The following is a 13,105-nucleotide window of genomic DNA, read 5'->3' as shown; positions in this document are numbered from 1 at the left end:
TAGTGGCTCATCTCTTTAGTTCTCCTCACTCTGCCATTGCAACCTTCACTGTGAGGCCAGAAGAAACCCAGCCCAGAATCCTGCCAAACTGTGTTCTTCAGTTTTGTTCTGTCCTTAATTCTGTACTACCTGTAATTAAACCAACGCATTTTTTTTTTGAAAAAAAAATTGCATTTATATTAATTAATTGCCTGGATCACTTCTGTAACTTTTTTTTTTACTATATTTGTTGGCTGCATACATTTGATTATATGACAATAATTTTGTAACATCAGCATGGCTGTTGGAATTTTCAGCGAGGCCTCTCTCTGGTGTCAGTTCCATTGCTTATCTCTCGTTATCACTGTTTCCCAGTTCCAAGAAGAGGAAAAGGCTGTACTCTGCAGCCCCCAGAAAGAAAGAATATAAACTTATATCTCTTTGTTCTATTGCCAAGTTCCCAGGGAAGGTCCCTGATTGACCTGGCGTGGATCCGTGCTCCATCTTTAGACCGTTGATGAGTGGCAATGAAAGTGGCGTCATCTAAGAGCCTGGCCATTCTCATATAACCAGAGCCATGCACAGGGGCGGCCGACTCCAGGGAAGTGCAGCCAGGCGGTTGGAGTGGCATGGGCCGTGAGCTGGGGAGACAAAACTACAGCTGTCTGCTTCCACTAACACACAAAGAGGGGGAAAGGCCTATAATCACACCATTTAAAAATAATAATTGGGACATTTGAATACCTTTTTTGTTTTTCACTATTAAAAAACACTTTCTGTTCACACTTTAAGGTGGAAATAGTGCTAGGATTGTGGTTTTAAGTTTTCTTTTAATATTTTTATGTAATTTCTAAATTCTCATACAAGTTTGCTTTTATTATTTGAAAAAATAACCTATTATTAAAAGGCAATAACAGAGGTATTAGAGGTGACATCATGTTTTTCAAAGTAGTATTTCTGTCTTCTGGACCCTTGTAACCTGTGCACTAAACAGACATGATTCATGAGGTGTCATCATGAAATAATTTTATTCTATCTGTCACTGTTCTTTTAAATTTATTCAGTGGGGCTAGCTTTTCTCTGTATGTATATGCCAACAAAATGGACAAGCTGGATGAAATGGACAATTTCCTAGAAACATGCAATCTTCCAAAACTCAGTCAGGAAACATCAGGAAAATGGATTAGACTGATAACAACTAATCAAATTGAAGTAGTAATAATAATAATAAATAAATAAAACTCCCAGCAAAATAAAGTCCTGGTCTGGATGACTTCACAGGTGAACTTTACCGAACATTCAAAGAAGAACTAAAACATATTCTTTTCAAACTATTCCAAAAAATTTAACAGGAGAGAAGACTTCCAAACTCTTTTTAAGATGCCAGCATTATCCTAATTCCAAAACCAGATAAAGATCCTACAAAGAAAGAAAATTATTGGACAATATCCCTGATGAACATAGATGCTAAAATCCTCAACAAAAATATTAGCAAACTGGATCCAGTAATACATTCACTATGACCAAGTGGGGTTTATTTTGGGGATTCAAGGCTGGTATAATAGCAGCAAATCAATAAGTGTGATATATCACATCAACAAAATAAAGGATAAAAAAATCATATGATCATATCAATAGATGCAGAAATAGCATTCGATAAAATCCAGCAGCCATTTAGGATAAAAACTCAGTGAGGTGTGAATAGAGGGGTCATACCTCAACATAATAAAGGCCATATATGAAAAACCTATATCCAATTTCATGTTCAATGGGCAAAAACTAAAAACATTTTCCTTAAGATCAGGAACAAGACAGGGATGTTCACTTTTACCACTCTTACTCAACATAACGCTGGAAGTCCTAGCCACAGAAATCAGACAAGAAGAAGAAATAAAAGGCATTCAAATTTCAAAGGAGGAAGTAAAACTGTTATTATTTGCAGATGTCATATTATACATAGAAAACCCTAGACTCCACCAAAAAACTACTAGATTTAATAAATAAATTCAGCAAAGTAGCAGGATACAAAATGAATATCCAGCAATATGTGGCATTTTTATGAACCAATAACAAACTCTCTGAAAGAGAAGCGAAGAAAACAGTCCCATTTACTATTGCAACAACAACAAACAAAGTACCTAGGAATAAACTTAACTGGAGATAAACGACCTGTACTAGGAAAACTATAGGACATTGAAGAAAGAAATAGAAGAAGATGCAAACAAGTGGAAACATATACCATGTTCATGGATTGAATGAATTAACGTCATTAAAATGTTCATACTACCCAAAGCATTCTATAGATTCAACACAATTTCTATTAAAATACCAATGGCATATTTCACATATCTAGAACAAGTATTCTAAAAATTTACATGGAACCAAAAAGACCCCAAGTAGCCTCAGCAATGTGGAGAAAGAAGAACAAAGTTGGAGGGATCACAATATCTGATATCAAACTATACTACAAAACCACTGTAATCAAAACAGCCTGGTACTGGCACAAGAAAGAGAATATATATCAATGGAACAGGACAGAGAGTCCAAAAACCAACTCATGCCTTTATGGTCAATTAATATTTGACAAAAAAGGCAACAGCATACAATGGAGTAAAAACATTTTTTTTTCCAATAAAAAGTGTTGGGAAAATTGGACAGGTACAGGCAAAAAAATGAAACTAGACCACCAACTTATATCATAAACTCAAAATGGATAAAGGACTTAAATGTGAGTCACAAAACCATAAAAATCCTAGAAGAGAACATAGGCAGTGTAATCTCAGACATTTCTCATAGCAATATGTTTGCTGGTACATCTCCTTGGGCAAGGGAAACAAAGAAAAAAGAAACAAATGGGACTACATCAAACTAAAAAGCTTCTGCACAGCAAAATAAACCATCAACAAAATGAAAAGGAAACCTATCATAGTGGAGAACGTATTCGCTAAAGATTCATCTGACAAGTGGTTAATCTCCAAAATATATAAAGAACTAATAAAACTCAACACCAGGAAGATAAGCAATCCAATTTTAAAAAAGCCAAAGGACCTGAACAGACACTTCTCCAAAGAAGACATACAAATGGCGAATAAACATATGAAAAAAATGCTCATGGTCACTAATCAGAGAGATGCAAATTCAAGCTACAATGAGATTTCACCTCACACCTGTCAGAATGGCTACCATCAATAAATCAATAAACAATCAGTGCTGGAGAGGATGTGGAGAAAAGGGAACCATAGTACACTGCTGGTGGGAATGGAGACTGGTGCAGTATGGAGTTTCCTCAAAAAATTAAAAATGGAACTGCCTTTTGACCCAGTGTACCTACTTTTGGGAATATATCCTAAGAATCCCAAAATACCAATCAGAAAGAATATGTGCACCCTTATGTTCATAGCAGTGTTATTTACAATAGCCAAGATCTGGAAACAGTCCAAGTGCCTATTGGTAGATGAGTGGATAAAAAAGCTGTGGTACATTTACACAGTGGAATACTACACAGCTGTAAAAAAGAAGGAAGTCTTACCCTTTGCAACAGCGGGGATGGACTTGTATATTATTATGCTAAGTGAAATAAACCAGTCTGAGAAAGACAAATAGCATATGATCTCACTTATGTGTGGAATCTAATGAACAAAATAAACTAATCCTATCTAATAAAAGAGTAATATGCAAATTAACCATCACTCTGTCACAAAGATGGCGGCACCCAGTCCCCTCAGCCCCACTGCTGGAGTGTCCAGGCCTGTTGTCCAGGCAAGGGGTGGGGGGGGGGTGCTCTGCCTCCACTGGAGTGTCTGGGCTTGTAAGCCGGGCAGGGGGCAGCGGCGGCCAAGTGGCGAGGCACGATCCACCCACTCCGGCGGTGGATCCAGCCTCGCTGCTCCACCGCCGATGGAGTATCCCGAGGCAGCAGACATGGGAGCAGAGCTGAGGCAGCGGGGACGCGATGAAGCAAGGCCGTGGAGAAGCCTGCCTCGGCGGGCTTTGCTCCCTTCTCTGCTTTACTTCTGCCGCAGGAAGCCCAATTCTTGCAGGAATCTTCCTGCAATAAGCCTTTAGTGAAAAAAATAAAACCAGAGGCATGGATAAGTGGAACAGACTGACAAATGTCAGAGGGGAGAAGGGTGTAGAAGACTGGATAAAAGAAGATAAAGGGATCAGCTAAAGAACATATATGAATAGCCATGGACACAGGTAATAGTGTGGGGATGGCCCAGGGAGGGGGCTGGATGGAGCAGGGCAAAGGAAGGGAAAATGGGGGACATGTGCAATAGTGTCAACAATACAAACTTTAAATAAAAAATAATATTTAAATAAGTCTTGATTCAACCCTCAGTGCTGTTTTTTGTTAGAAAATTTAAAAATGGAACCACACTTTCTTCTCAGTACATCTATTCTTAAGCTCTAGACACATCTTAGGTTTTTACATCACATTCTGCTTTGGAGTTAAAACTGGAAGTGATAATACCTTTAATTTATGTAGCACTTGGAGTTTAAAAAGGAGTGCTTCCAAATTGCTTATTTCTACACTCAGTCTTTCAGAATTCGGAGACATAAAAGGACTCAAAGAACAAAGATGGAGCCATGAATAATGTATCACTCTGTGTACTTGCTCACTTGCATAAAGGATTGTACAACTTTGGAAGATTTGTACCTCAATTGGGATTACCGTTTTATTGTTGTTTCAAATATTCTGGATTTACTCATTGATGGTTATGCTGCTAAAAAAAAAATCAGGTTTTTCTGTTCTTCCTCGAAAGGAGACATTCAAACTTGAAGGTTAAACTCAGCGATGCTGTATTTCAATAGCGGGCACATTTGCTCGTGTTCATGGAGTGAAGTGACTGCTCTTCAGGCAATGCCGTCCTTCAGGGAGTGTCTCACATGTGCTGCCCAAGCAGGTTGCGTGCAGGAAGGGCAGGGGCCCGAGCCACTGCTTCCCCAGACAGCACACGCTGCTGGTACTGCTGCCTCAATTCCATTTCCAAGTCTAAGGCGCTGTTCCCCACTGGGACTAGCCATTTTCTCTGGAATAAAGGTTTGCTAATGAGGGAACTAAGGCTTCTGCGCACACACACGCACACGCACACACACACATACACGCACACACACACGCACATGCACGCACACACACACCACACATACACCGCACACACACACGCACACACATGCACACACACACGCACATGCACACACACCACACATACACCGCACACACACACGCATGCACACACACACACACACACACAGCCAATTTTTAAAAAATATCTCTCATCTGCTTTACCTTCTCCTTCCTCCTCCCTCCTCCCATTACTCTCTACATCCGTTCACTCCAACTTCAGCCCAGCTCAAGACATCTATCTTAGTTTTTGCCTGGTGACTGAGCCTCTATTTTTTCCCCTGTTGGAAAACAGTGTCACAAACCAGATCTGCCTTCTCTTCCAATTCTCCTTCCTCCTGTCCCTGGGCAGGAAACACAGAAAGTCCCCTGCAACCCACTGGCCACCCCAGACGGGGTCCCTCACCACAGGGAGCCACCAGCCTTTTTGAGGAAGCCGGCTAACCCTCATCTTTATCTCCTGGTGACTTCTTCAATTTCTGTTCTGACAATAGATTTAGGAAGTTTGATGAGAGAAAATGAGTTTCTTTATCAGTAATGTGGGGCCTGTCAAACACCTCTCCATCCTGGCAGCCTGAGGGCTGGTGCTGTATTCTTCCGTCTGTGTCAGGACAGACATCACCGTTGCCTGTCACCTCCTCTAACCTGTACCCAGGTGGACTCAGCAAGCCTGAGTGAGAAGTACGGACTTCAGTACTTTGCCTTTCAGGGTTGTTCGGTGTGACAGAATCCAACCCTGCCACGCATTTGTTGTTGTTAATCCTCATCTGAAGGTTTGTTCTTTTCATTGGTTTTTAGAGGGAGTGGAAAGGTGGGAGGGAAGGAGGGGAAGAAAGACGGGGGCGGGGGGGGGGGGAGAGAGAGAGAGAGAGAGAGAGAGAGAGAGAGACATTAATTGGTTGTCTCCTGCATGTGCCCCCAGTTTGGGGCTAGGGGTCGAACCTGCAACCCAGGTACCTGCCCTTGACTGGGAATTGAACCTGTGACACTTAGGTGCACAGGCCTACACTCTAGCTGCTGAGAACACCGGCAGAGTGCCACACCTTTGAATATGACCTGGATCTTTTCATTCAATGTTGTTTTATCACTTAATTAATTTATTAGCTTATGCAACCAACAGACGTTATGGAGAAGTCTGTCTACCTGCCACTCCTGTGCCAGCTGATAAAGGGGGTCTAGAGCAGGGTTCCTGCCTCTAAAGAACTGTCAGTCCAGTAGAGAACAGGTGTCTCTCTCTGTATCTGCCTCCTCATACGCGAAGAATCCAATGTATTGAATCCCTCTGAGCCACTTCAAGTCTTCCTGCCCCACATCATGTTCCAACTGCAGCTGTAGCCACCTGCGCAGTGCAGGCTCTGAACAGCCGGAAGGAGCAACCCGACAGCGTCTTGCATCTTGACAGGCCATGTCAACAGCCTCTCACTTCCTGCCGCAGGTTTCTTGAATGTGGGCTTGGGCCCCGCCGTGGGCACCTGCTTAGCATCTATGCATGTGTAGCCAGGACATATGGGAGTTAACTCTGGTAGGGTACCCTTCACCAATGGGCGACAGGAGCCTCCCCTTTCATTGCTTGGCCAAGATAGTAAGCCAGAAGCAACACCACATCTTGGGAGATATTGCAGCCACTAGCACTGTCGTCAAGGACAAAAGATGTACAGGGTTGGGCCCCATCGTATTTTGTTCAATTCTCTGTTTGGTTCCTACACAAGCCAGATAAATCATGGCAGAGGCCAGTGGGTGACTGAAAATTACACAAATGGTAGCCAATTGATAGGTAAATAAGTAAATACATAGATGCCTTTTCAGGAGCAGATTAGCTCCTCTTTTGGCACTCGGCATGCAGCTATTGATCTGGAAAATCAAATTTCTCTCAATGGCCATCGATAAGAAGAATAAAAAATGCAACTTACTTTTATAGAGGTATACCGGTACTTACTTGAGGGCTCCTATTCTTTGCTATAATATAATCTATAGGAGCATTGATTATTTTGACATTCCCCAAACCACCATGCTGGCCCACACTATTGATAATATTATGCAGATTAGACCTGATGAGTATACTAGTAAAGTGGCCAGAATTCTAGGTGCCCTAGTAAAGTGCAAGTGTGGCCATGGGTGAGAGATAAATGGCATAAAGTTGCAAGAATCTGCCACTTTGGTAAAGATTTAGGGATCTAGTGGTTTGGAGGAAAAAGGGAAACCCCTTCTAAGGAAAAAGGGAAGTGGTTGCACCTTGCATCCTAAACCAACCTTTAAAGAAACAAAACATAAAGACAAGGCACTTGGTGAGACGGGTTCTGGAGACATAGCACATTCACTTGGCAATACTGCTCTGACCCACTCATTGGGTGACTCAGAAGGTTACCAGTTTTAAGTGGGTGTCAGAGCAAGAGAGGGCTCTGAGCAGGTCCAGGCTACCCTGCCATCAGGCCACTTTACCCAACAGAGCTGATGCCACTACTAGTAGAGGTACCCATGGCGAATGAGGAGGCTGTGTGGGAAGTCCTTGAAGTTCTGAAGTAATGGCATTCTGCAGCAAAGAAATACTCACCATTTGCTTTTTTAGTTTTAAAAAAGTATTTATTTATTAAAGAGGTGCTAATTTAATACAAATGTTACAAAATTCAACAATAATAGCAGCTATTTAGAATAGCAGTGTTCAAATACTTTATTCTCAGGACTTTAATGTACTTTTAAAATATTTCTGAGCTCTAGCCCTGGCTGGTGTGGCTCAGTTGGTTGTGTATCATCCTGTGCACAAAAAAGTTGATTTAATTCATGGTCAGGGCACATGCCAGGTTTTGGGCTTAATCCCCGGTAGGGGATGTGCAGGAGGCAGTAGATCAATGTTTTTCTTTCTCTCTCCCTCTCCCTTCCTCTCTCTCTCTAAAAAAATAAAAAGAAAAATTTCTGAGCTCTTTGATTTTGTTTATATCTATTAATAGTTACCTATTAGAAATGTATATATTTTAAATTAAATGTCTACCTTAAAATATTTAATTAAATCCACTGCATATTAATACTTAATAAATCCACTGCATATTAGCATATATAATATACATTTATAAAAATAATTTTCCAAAAAAAACAAAAGTTAGTGATAAGAGCGATGTCGTTTACACTTACACAGTGGAGTCTCATATGTGCTTCTGCATTCAGTTGGTGGCAAGATACTTGCCATTTGAAATACTCCTGGTGTGCTGCCAGGCCCTGTTAGAGACAGACTTCTGAACCAGAGGCACCAGTGCCCATGTGACCAGAGCTGACCATCATGAGCTGGTATTATCAGACCCACCACATTATAAGCAAAGAAGGTAATGCTGCATTCAGGATCAGCCCACACAGGCTTAGAAGACCCATATATTTAATAAGTTGGCCCCAAATCTCATGGTAACAATCTCTGTGACAACAATGCCTCTGCCCCAACTCAAACGTGTGGCTTTGTGGGGTTGGGATGGGAGGAAGGGTTCCTGTCACTAGCTGGCAGAGGAGGAAAAAATTCAAGTTTTATTTACTGACTAGATGCCCGGTGCACGGAATTCGTGCGGGGGGGTGGGGGGGGAGGCTGTCCCTCAGCTCAGCCTGCACCTTCTCCAATCTGGGACCCCTCTCACAATCCAGGACTGCTGGCTCCCAACCACTCGCCTGCCTGCCTGCCTGATTGCCCCTAACCGCTTCTGCCTGCCAACCTGATCACCCCCTAACCACTCCCCTGCCAGCCTGATCGACACCTAACTGCTCCCCTGCCAGCCTGGTTGCCCCCAACTGCCCTCCCCTGCAGGCCTGGTCCCCCCCACCACCACCCTCCCCTGCTGGCCTTGTCACACCTAACTGCTCTCCCTTGCCAGCCTGGTTGCCCCTAACTGCCCTCCCCTGCCGGCCATCTTGTGGTGGCCATCTTTGACCACATGGGGGTGGCCATCGTGTGTGTTGGAGTGATGGTCAATTTGCATATTACCTCTTTATTATATAGGACTAGAGGCCCGGTGCACAAAAATTTGTGCACTTGGGAGGGAAGGGGAGCCCCTCAGCCTGGCCTGTGCCCTCTCGCAGTCTGGGACCCCTCAGGGGATGGCCACCTGCTGACTTAGGCCTGCTCCCCGGGGGATTGGGCCTAAGCTGGCAATCAGACATCCCTCTGGCAGCCCGGCAGTCCTCGGGGGATGTCCACTTGCCAGCAGGGAACAGGCCTAAGCTGCAGTCGGACATCCTTAGCGCTGCTGAGGAGGCAGGAGAGGCTCCCACCACCACCGCTGTACTGGCAGCCATCAGCCTGGCTTGTGGCTGAGCAGAGCTCCTCCCATGTGAGAGCGCCCTGACCACCAGAGGGCAGCTCCTGCATTAAGTGTCTGCCCCCTGGTGGTCCGTGTGTGTCATAGTGACCAGTCATTCCCAGTCATTCTGCTGTTAGGGTCAGTTTGCATATTACTCTATTACTATATAGGATAGAGGCCTGGTGCATGGGTGGGGGCTGGCTGGTTTGACCTGAAGGGTGTCCTGGATCAGGGTGGGGGTCCTGCTTGGGTGCCTGGCCAGCCTGGATGAGGGTATGATGGCTGTTTGCAGCTGGTCACACCCCCTTCAGGGTGGGGGTCCCCACTGGGGTGCCTGGCCAGTCTGGATGAGGGGCTGAGGGCCGTTTTAAGGCTGGCGGGTGACTGAAGCTCCCAACCTCTCCTTTTTTTTCTTTCTTTTTTTTTTATTCTGGGATTTATTTACCTTCTATGGCTGTCACTGGAACTGAGAGCTGGCTTTAGCTCTTAGGCTCGGCTCCAGCTCTGAGACCTTGGCTGCTGAAAGCAGGTATCTGGGTTTGTTTGGCTTCTATAATTGGAACACTGTTGCAGCTCCAGCTCTGAGGCCAGCTGGCTGAAAGCAGGTTTCTGGGGTTTGTTTAGCTTCTATAATTGCAACATTGTTTCTTAGAGTGCAGCTCAGAGGCCGGCAGCGGCAGGCGGGGAACCTTGGCTTCCTCCATCACTGGAGCAAGCAAGCCTCCTGTTTGCTTCAGCTGCCTGGCTGCCAGCCGCCATCTTGGTTGGCAGTTAATTTGCATGTTGCCCTGATTAGCCAATGGGAAGCGTGTCGGAGGTATGGTTAATTACCATGTTTGTCTACTATTAGATAGGATGGTTTATCATGATTTTTTGGTGCTATTCATAAATGGATTGGTGCTACACGACAGCTCTGCTTAGGAGTGGCCTCTGGGACTGTGGTGAAAGGCATCTCTCCGGTGGGCAGATCTGCAGGTATTAGTCTTCATGGCTCCCTGGTGTGGAGAAGCCGTCAGAGGTACAGGTATCTGACCACATTAGTTTACAAGATTTGCAATTCATGTAACTGGACCAGGATTAGGATCCTGGGCTTGAAAGGGCCAAGGGGAGAGTGGGGGGCCATCAGAGAAACTTAATGAATCCAAACTATGCGGGGAAACTGGAGTTCATTAACATTACTAGTCAAGACCTGCAAGAATTCCAAATTTATTATATAAAATAAAACTGGTACAGGGATAGTCAACTGAACGGGACAGGACAACAACCCCAGGAGCCTACACAATGACATTTGATTGTGACAGACGTTCACCATAGGACAGTGAGAGAAGGACTGTGTTTTACTAGTAAAAAAGCAGACCTAAGACAATTGGGCATTTATATGGCCATACCATGAAACAGATCTCCACCTCAGACCATCCATCAAAATAAATTCCAGGTGGATTTTAAACTTAAATGAAAAGACAAATTACAAATGGCTTTTACAAGTGTGTTTGGGAGAAAATCTTCACTATCGCAGAAAGGAAAGATTTCTTATACAAAACACAAAAAGCTCTGTGCATACAGAAAAATATCGATACATTGACATTTAAAATGAAGAATTTCTCCATCCAGGATATCAATAAGGAAAGGAATACCCAATAGAAAACGGGCAAAAGGCTTGAACAAACATTTTACAGACGAGGTATTCCAAATGCCATGATCTTATGAAAAGTGCTCAACCTCCCCGATAATCAGTAAAATGCAAATTAAAACCACAATAAAATACCACGACACACCGTGTCAGACTGAAACTGCAATGCCTTCTCCTTCATAAATTCAAATACACACGTCTCTGTTTCTGGGCACTTTATTCTGTTCCAGAGACTCTCTGCTTTACCTGCTAGAGAATAAATCTGTCTCCTGTTGGTGTGGGTGAGGGGGAGTATCTATTGCACAGAATTAGGAAGGGGGTTGGCAGTTTTTTAATTAAACATACAACCAGTTCTCATTTATCCTTCACATATGCCGCAATTCCCGAGTCCTTTGGAGATTCCTCAGTCTACAGTCGGCTCTCCATATCCATGGGGCCTGCATCAGTGGATTTAACCAATCATGGATAAAAGTATTTGAAACAATGATGCTACACTGTTGCTGACATGTACTATGAAGACTGGCCTACGGTAGTTGTGTCTGTACTTCTGTATGGAACAGATTTGGTTTTTCTTGCCATTTTTCCCTAAACAATACAATATAACAACTATTTGCATAGCATTTACATTATATGAGGTATTATAAATAATCTAGAAATGATTTAAAGTATATGGGAGGGCCGGCCGGCGTGGCTCAGTGGTTGAGTTCGATTCCCAGTCAGGCCACATACCCTGGTTGCGGGCTCGATTCCCAGTGTGGGTTATGCTGGAGGCAGCCGGTCAATGATTCTTTCTCATCATTGAAGTTTCTATTTCTCTTTCCCTCTCTGTTCCTTTCTGAAATCAATATGAATATATTTTTAAGAAACGTTTAAATAAATAAATAAACAAATAAATAAAGTATAGGGGAGGATGTGCATAGGTTATATGCTAATACATGCCATTTTATATAGGGGACTTGAGCATGTGGATTTTTATTTGTGTGTGTCGGGGGAGGGTTGCCCGGGAAGTAATCCCCCACGAATATGGAGGGATGACTGTATGTCAGGTTGCTTCTCAGCTTTCTCTGTTGCTGGCTTAAGATTCAATTTCCTTGGGTTTACTGAGTCATTTATCACTCTTCCACCTGCTTCTAGTATCCAAAGTTTGTTGTTGTCTCTCTTTTCATCCTTAGGGGTTATTCCTTTAGACACGCACAGACACACACCACCCTGTCTTCCTGCTTCTCATCATGGCCAGGGATCAAGGTGAGAAGGAGAGAACCATTCAGGAACTTCACTTCAGAAAGCTCTGCCTCAGCAACTGTGTGGGTGAGAGTGGAAACAGGCTGACCAGGCAGCCAAGGTCCTGGAGCAGCTCACAGGCCCCACCCCCGTGTTCTCCAAGGCCAGAGACACCGACAGATCCTTTGGCATCTGGAGAAATGAAAAGATTTCCGCCCACTGAACAGTTTGTGGGGCTGAGGCGAAAAAATCCTGGAGAAAAGTCTAAAGGTATGAGAGTACGAGTTACTAAAAAATAACTTCTCAGACACTGGAAATTTAGGTTTGGGGATCTAGGAATACACATTTGGGCATCAAATATGAGCCAAGCATTGGTATACAGAACCTGGACTTCTGTGTGGTGCTGGGTAGGCCAGGTTTCAGCCTCACAGACAAGAAATGCAGGGCAGGCTGCATTGGGGCCAAACAGAATCAGCAAAGAGGAGGCCATGTGTGGTTCTAGCAGAAGGAGGGTGGACTCATCCTTACTGGCAAATACATTTCTGTTTCTCTCCAATAGGCTAAAAATATGTTTTCAGCAAAATGGAAATAAAGCAAAACAATATCCAATCCTTTATTATTGTCTTAGTGAGATTTCAGAAAGAAGAGAATGTTTATATATGTATATTAAATAATTCTCTTTCTCCCTTTTTCTTCCCCTCTCTCTAAAAATGAATAAAAATATTTTTAAAATATTCAGTCTGTGCACTAATCCCAATAGGGGATTTATAAAATTTTGAAGATATTCACAGATTAGTACATTAGACTGAAAGACAGCTTCTTGTTTAAAGCACAGATTTATTTAGATGGGTTAGATCAACAGGTGTTTGATTATTG

At 43.3% G+C, this 13,105-nt stretch overlaps 1 pseudogene; it reads left to right on the top strand.

The window, feature by feature from the left end:
• Nucleotides 1-12,237: 12,237 nt before the first annotated feature.
• Nucleotides 12,238-12,731, top strand: LOC139013498 (large ribosomal subunit protein uL5 pseudogene; annotated as a pseudogene).
• Nucleotides 12,732-13,105: the final 374 nt, after the last annotated feature.

This window comes from Myotis yumanensis, unplaced genomic scaffold (genome assembly GCF_028538775.1).
Source record: "Myotis yumanensis isolate MYYU_CA2020_CCGP unplaced genomic scaffold, mMyoYum1.0.hap1 SCAF_7, whole genome shotgun sequence".
Classification (NCBI taxonomy): domain Eukaryota; kingdom Metazoa; phylum Chordata; class Mammalia; order Chiroptera; family Vespertilionidae; genus Myotis; species Myotis yumanensis.
Note: the sequence above shows the minus strand (reverse complement) of the source record. Positions and strands in the feature narration are given on the sequence as shown.